This window comes from Physeter macrocephalus, chromosome 13 (assembly GCF_002837175.3).
Source record: "Physeter macrocephalus isolate SW-GA chromosome 13, ASM283717v5, whole genome shotgun sequence".
Taxonomy (NCBI): domain Eukaryota; kingdom Metazoa; phylum Chordata; class Mammalia; order Artiodactyla; family Physeteridae; genus Physeter; species Physeter macrocephalus.
Window position 1 is genome coordinate 11,900,121 of NC_041226.1, and position 7,435 is coordinate 11,907,555.

The following is a 7,435-nucleotide window of genomic DNA, read 5'->3' on the forward strand; positions in this document are numbered from 1 at the left end:
AGTGTCCATCGACAGATGAATGGATAAAGAAGATGTGGCACATATATACAATGGAATACTACTCAGCCATAAAAAGAAACAAAATTGAGTTATTTGTAGTGAGGTGGATGGACCTAGAGTCTGTCATACAGAGTGAGGTAAGTCAGAAAGAGAAAAACAAACACCATATGCTAACACATATATATATATATGGAATCTTAAAAAAAAAATGTTTCTGAAGAACCTAGGGGCAGGACAGGAATAAAGACGCAGATGTAGAGAATGGACTTGAGGGAGGGAGGATACAGGGAGGGGGAAGGGTAAGTTGGGACAAAGTGAGAGAGTGGCATGGACATATATACACTACCAAATGTAAAATGGATAGCTAGTGGGAAGCTGCTGCATAGCACAGGGAGATGAGCTTTGTGACCACCTAGAGGGGTGGGATAGGGAGGGTGAGAGGGAGACGCAAGAGGGAGGAGGTATGGGGATATATGTATATGTATAGCTGATTCACTTTGTTATAAAGCAGAAACTAACACACCATTGTAAAGCAATTATACTCCAATAAAGATGTTAAAACAAAAAATAAGTGTTATTTGTAGTAGATCTATTATTGCAAGAAGAATTAGAAGAAATAAAAGCACCATTTACTTTAATAAGTGGGTCTAATATTATGCTGAAGTGTTATTTTTTTAATTGCAAAGCAATTCACATACTGACTTCTCTACGGTATCGTTATCAGATTGTATTCTGGTACGTATATAACCATATAATTTGACTCTGAATTGTGGATGGGTGTGAGTTGGATATAGAGTTTTCTGGTATAGGCAAAATAATCTTGTTAATTTAGTGATCTATACTTTTTTGCTTATATAATCCTTGGCAAATAATCACAATAAATTACTGCTTAGATAGAGTATATACTTATAATAATTTCTGTGACTTTTGGCAGTATCTTAAATGTTGTTAAAATGAAGGAATTTCTGAGTTCTTTCAAGTTCCAAAAACTTTTTATGTCATTCTTAAGAATGAATAAAACTGGACTGCTTATTCATTCCTATTTAATATTTTGTTTTAAATGGAGGATTCAGTAAAGAAAATTCAGTTTGGGTCAAATTGGAGAATTTATTGCTTTGAGCACAGATAAGGAGTTCTCCGAAAGTCTAGCTTGTTTTCTCTGAGTGCTTCAACAATTTAAGCCTTAATAAAGCTTAAACTTTATTTAAGTTTATAGACTTAAATAACAATAAGCTGTTAAAAACTTTATTGGGTAAAGTTAATGTCCTCTTGAAAATAAGTGAGGTTCAGCTGACTGACCTCTACTTGAGCTTACTTTAACCTGTAGCCTTTTTTTCCCTTTTTTGCCTTAATCACAATATTTATCAAATAATTTCCTTTTACTAATTATTTTCTTAGTTTTTATCTTTGACTTTATGAATGTATTAAGAAAAGTGGTGCATAGTATTTCCATTGTGCATTATATAAGTATTTAAAAGAAAAAGAGCCAGTGTTTTTCTGAATACAAAAATAAAGAACTTAAACGTGTGTATTACTAAAAAGCAATTTTAAATTTAAATTTAGTTACGTTTGAGAACCTAAAATTATTAAATGTACTTATTTGAGAATGTAAATAAATGAAAGTCAGAATTTCAGTAGTTTGGAACCATAATTACACAAATTATTCATTTATACATACTGTGTCTAAAAGGAGGATCCCATATTTTATAGAATATAAATTATTGTTTTATTTTTAATAAGTAGGCATTAGTATAGCCATTTTATTCAACTCTGTGTGATTTAATTGTATAACTATCTTGCTTTTTTTGATTATTAATATTTCTTGAAATGAAATACATGTTTAAGACATATATAGTATTCTTAGTAATAATTCAGGATCAGAATCTTTCTTGGGTAATGTCAAAATTTGAACCAGACATAGTTTAGTAGTTTTAGAATTTAATAGAGACTTTTGGAATTTGAAGCAGCACAGGGAGAATAGAAGAAAGTTGATGCAGAGGAGTGATATAGGAATAGCAATTCGTTCTATAATTAAATTTAACCCAAAGAGAATTGAGGGATCCAGATGATTTATGATAGTGAAAATGTCTCTTATTTCCCTTATTTCATCCTTTTTCATTGCTGTTGTGATTAAATCAGGAAGTTAAGGAAAGGGCAAGACACTCAGGTTAATCACTTCTGTAGTGGAAACTTGAGTCTAATACTATGGATAAAAGTTTTTAATAAAAACCTCAACAATAGTTGTTTTAAGTTATTTGGAGGCATAGTGCCTTATTATAATTTCTTCAGTATAATACTCTCCCTGGACACCTTCCTATGTTTATTTATGTGCCTTATTTTTATAACCGGGCTTTCACTCCTTGAGATCAAAGACAGTGTCATCTCTGTGACACAGCGGTGGCTTACTTATAGTTCCTAAAATAAATTATTTAAATGAAAATACCTCAAGAGACAGCCAACCCAAAACTTAATCAGTCCCAAGTGATTGTGAAATTATAATCTATTGTTTAGTATGTGTAAATGTAAAATGGTATTTCCATAGAATGTGCAAAGAGAAGTGAAAGTCACATGGAGACAAAAAAAAAAGTAACATTGAATACCAAGAATTTGCTGGAACATTTTCCTTGATATGACATTTTTGATGGGCTAGCACAAACATGGTTTCTAAAGCATAATTTTAAAAAGAGTAAATTTACAACAGTGTTTCACATTTTATAGGTGTTGATAATAATGCCAGGAGAATATTCTCTTCAGCTCAGTTCATTCACAGTCAGAGCATGAGCAAATACTGTGCAGGAACTATCACTGTAACTTCAGTTTTTTATTGTAATCTATCATTCTGTGGAGGAATTATCTATAAAAGAGTGTTAGGAACTTAAGTTCTACCACTATGCAAAAATTCTTAGCAGAAGCAAAACTATAAAAAAGAAAAAATCTCCACAGCCAATAAGATTCCTAGGCTATATCAACACAATGGCCAAAAACAAAACAAGCAAACAAAAATTTAGAGTTTATTTCAATAAATGAGTCAAAATGACAGTATTATGTAACTACAATTACAGTTAATCTTGTTTCTGAGCAATCTGAACATTCTAGATTTACAATTTAAAAGCACTTAGCCAACCATTCTCATATGGAAATAGATTTTTAGTTTGAACATATGGAATTTCCATGGGAAAAGGCACAATATCTAATTACTTTGAGGTTGCAGTTAATATATTAGTATTAATATCTTTGTGAATCTTTCAAAATATTTCATGTAAGATAGTACCACTAATTTCTGACTCTTAAAAAGCAAAGTCACATTTCTTTTATTTTAATAAATGCCTAAAATTCATATTCAAAACCTTAGAGCTTGGGACTTCCCTGGTGGCACAGTGGTTAAGAATCCGCCTGCCAATGCAGGAGACACGAGTTCGAGCCCTGGTCCGGGAAGATCCCACATGCCGCGGAGCAACTAAGCCCGTGCACCACAACTATTAAACCTGTTCTTTAGAGCCCGCGAACCACAACTACTGAGCACACGTGCCACAACTACTGAAGCTTGCGCGCCTAGGGCCCTTGCTCCACAACAAGAGAAGCCACCACAATTAGAAGCCCGCGCACTGCAACAAAGAGCCCGCTTGCCGCAACTAGAGAAAAGCCCACGTGCAGCAATGAAGACCCAATGCAGCCAAAAAATAAAATAAATAAAATAAATAAATTTATATTAAAAAGTAATAACCAGCCCATATTAAAAAAAAAACCTTAGAGCTCGATGTGTTTCATAATTCAGATATTTGGGGATTTAAAAAAAGTAATAGGTGCTTATATGTGTATTTCATAGCATCTTCATGGGAGTCTGAGGTAGCTCGTTACTTAAATACATTAATATATTTACAGTAATATGTAAGGATAGTCATGCTAAGTAGAATAAAGTTTGTAAATAGCATCATATTATTTAGGTAAAATTTTGCTGATGATTGACGTTATGACAATCTTACGAGAAAGCTTTTTTCAGAGCTTTTTGGATTTTGGAATTTTAAAGTATCATAGGCATACATCTAAAATAATTTCCCCTGAAGTTTAAAAAATCTGTAGGATGTATGTACGAGTATGTGTGCCCATGTATGTGTTCTCTCCCTCTCTCACATTCACACACACACACACACACACACACACACACACACACACACACACTCCCCTATGGATGAGGAAATAGTTTTATTGGAAGATGGCCAAACTCATTTGCTTATGTGTTGTCTCTGGCTGCTTTTGCCCTGCAATGGCAAGAGTTGAGTAGTTGTGACAGAAATTTATTATTGTCCCCTAGCCCCCATCCCCAAAGCCTACGTATTTTATCTGAGCCTTTACAAAAATGTATGCTGACCCCTAATGTACATGATACATCCAGAGACTTCAGTTTTATTCCTATTCTGAAGACAGTAAGACTGCCATAAATTTGTGATAACCTAGTTTTTAAGTGAACTAAAGTAAATCAATGAATGAATGAACTCTCACTGTTTCTGCAGTATTTTGAAGGTGTTTTTTAAAATTTTCAATTAAAATTTGTAATCTGAATATAAAAATAAGCTGTAATGGTTTAATTACATTTAAAAAAGCTTTTTGTTAGTAAGTGAGCTTAATGTTATTTTAGTTTCTTGAAGATAACATTACAGTTGTTTTCATTTGTAGTGCAGTTTTAAATTAAACTCTCTGAAACATATAGGCAAATCTTAAAATATCCAATCAAAATAGTATGTAATACTGTTGTCATACAGAGTGAAGTAAGTCAGAAAGAGAAAAACAAATACCGTATGCTAACACATACATATGGAATCTAAAAAAAATTTAAAAAAAGGGCTTCTCTGGTGATGCAGTGGTTGAGAGTCCGCCTGCCGATGCAGGGGACACGGGTTCGTGCCCCGGTCCGGGAAGATCCCACGTGCCGCGGAGCGGCTGGGCCCGTGAGCCATGGCCGCTGAGCCTGCGCGTCCGGAGCCTGTGCTCTGCAAAGGGAGAGGCCACAAAAAATAAAATTGGTCAGAAGAACCTAGGGGCAAGACGGGAATAAAGATGCAGACCTACTAGAGAATGGACTTGAGGATACAGGGAGGGGAAAGTTAAGCTGGGACAAAGTGAGAGAGCGGCATGGACATATATACACTACCAAACTTAAAATAGATAGCTAGTGGGAAGCAGCCGCATAGCACAGGGAGGTCAGCTCTCGGTGCCTTGTCACCACCTAGAGGGGTGGGATAGGGAGGGTGGGAGGGAGACGCAAGAGGGAAGAGATATGGGAACATATGTATATGTATAGCTGATTCAGTTTGTTATAAAGCAGAAACACACCATTGTAAAGCAATTATACTCCAATAAATGTTAAAAATAAAAAAAAAAATTTAATAGTAATACTACCTAGACACATATTAATATTGTAGCAGTAACAGTGAAAATTCAAACCATTATTGTTATTTCAAAGGATGTTTATTTAATATTGGTTTTTTTGTTTGGTTTTGGTTTTTCAGTTTTAAGTTAGAAAGCCACAGTTTGCTAATTGTTACGTTTTTGACCTTAATAAGTTTAGATGACTTAAATGGTAAAACTGAAAGTAATTTTTTACCATCAGGAGAATATCACAGTGATGAAATAGAAAAATAAATTTCATGTTTCAGGTAAAAAAGTAAAAGAAAGGTAAAAAACATAGGAAATTGATATTATGTGGATAAAGATGTGTAAGCATTGCAGAAGTCACAAGAGATATACACTTTATAGTTATACACTGTATCTCAGAATGCCACATAACACAATGTGAAAGCTATACAGAGCAGAGAATTTCAAAAAAACTGTCAGCTGCACACCACTGAAACTAAAGCAAGTGAAGGGTAGTGAGCATGCAAACTTTCTTTCAAGGTCTGTAGTTCTTATTCAACATTTATTATTAAAGTGAAGCTATTTCAACTATTTCAGTGCCATTAATGTGTACTAATTTTGGAATTTAAAAAAGTTAAAATCATTAGAAAGTTATTTAAAAACTAAATTGTCCTGGGCAGACTTGATATTTAAAATTCAAATTATCAGAATAGTCATGTCTATTTGATGGAAATTAAATTAGCATATTTTATTGTGAGGAGAAATAGAAAAACTAGATCTTAAAACTGTACTGGTGCTTGCTTCTGAAGCACATATACTAAAATTGGAACCATACAGAGAAGATTAGCATGGCCCCTGTGCAAGGATGATATGCAAATTTGTGAAGCGTTCCATATTTTTTTGTTATAAAGCAGAAACTAACACACCATTGTAAAGCAATTATACTCCAATAAAGATGTTAAAAAAAAAAACTGTACTGGTAAGATTACTACCAGTAGTTTGCTAGTGGGACTCATAATAACTCCACAATTTTGTCCAATGCCATGTTATCTGTGCGATTTATTTATATCAGGTTTGTCAGGGTTATGGCATCCACACCTAAAAAACAAATAATATTAAATAACAAAATTAATTTTTTTGCCTATATTCTTAATTTTGTCTGGGATGAAACTCTCTTTCTGCAAACCTGCTCCTTCGTTTATTTTCCTTTCTCACTTAAAGGTTTTATCATTCACACTTTGCTCCTTTACCCTGCCCTTTAATCTCATATTCAGTTATCCAGAGTATTTTATTGTCTTCTCCAAAATGTCTTTCAAACTGTCTCTGCTTGCACTGCTGCCGCCTTCAGCTCAGGTTTTCATCATCTTGACTAGACAGTTCCTATTGCACTGACAGAAAGCAATCTTCCCAAAATAGATCGAATTCTGTGTGCCCCTGCTTAAAATCCTTCAGTGGCTTCCTGTTGCCAGTAGGAATATGATGTCATAGATGGCTCTCTTTCCTCTCTTCCTCCATCTTCATTTCACCTCCTTCCATCCTCTGCACTCCACAGTGTAGCATCCCAATTCCATTTTACTAACAATGTCATGCTTCTTTATACCTCTGATGTTTCTCTGTCACCTCGGATGACTTTCCTTCTTTCCTTTTTTTGCCTAGATAGGGTTAGCATCATCCAACTCAGATGTCACATTCCCTATAAATTCTCCTCTGCAGAGCTGCTCACTACCCTTTCTGTGTGTCTAACACTCTGTACTCTCTGTGTCCTTCCTAGGATTCTATGTCATGATTATTTGTTTATATAAACTCCCACTTTCCTCACTTCTTTTTAAACTTAGCACCTGGCGTGGTATCTGGCACATAAGACACAAGTTCAATAAATGCTTTTTATTACTCAGCCATAAAAAGAAACGAAATTGGGCTTCCCTGGTGGCGCAGTGGTTGAGAATCCGCCTGCCGATGCAGGGGACGAGGGTTCGTGCCCCGGTCTGGGAAGATCCCACATGCCGCGGAGCGGCTGGGCCCGTGAGCCATGGCCGCTGAGCCTGCGCGTCCGGAGCCTGTGCTCCGCAAAGGGAGAGACCAC

The 7,435-nt window shown here is 35.1% G+C and overlaps 1 protein-coding gene and 1 non-coding gene across 10 annotated transcripts in view; both read left to right on the top strand.

Annotated features, from left to right (window-relative positions):
- Positions 1-7,435, top strand: part of NBEA (neurobeachin) — a 607,387-nt gene that overhangs the window by 253,117 nt on the left and 346,835 nt on the right. The gene's annotated exons all lie outside the window — the stretch shown is intronic.
- Positions 6,146-6,252, top strand: LOC112065431 (U6 spliceosomal RNA). The gene has a single exon (XR_002892032.1). It is a non-coding gene; the product is annotated as a U6 spliceosomal RNA (small nuclear RNA).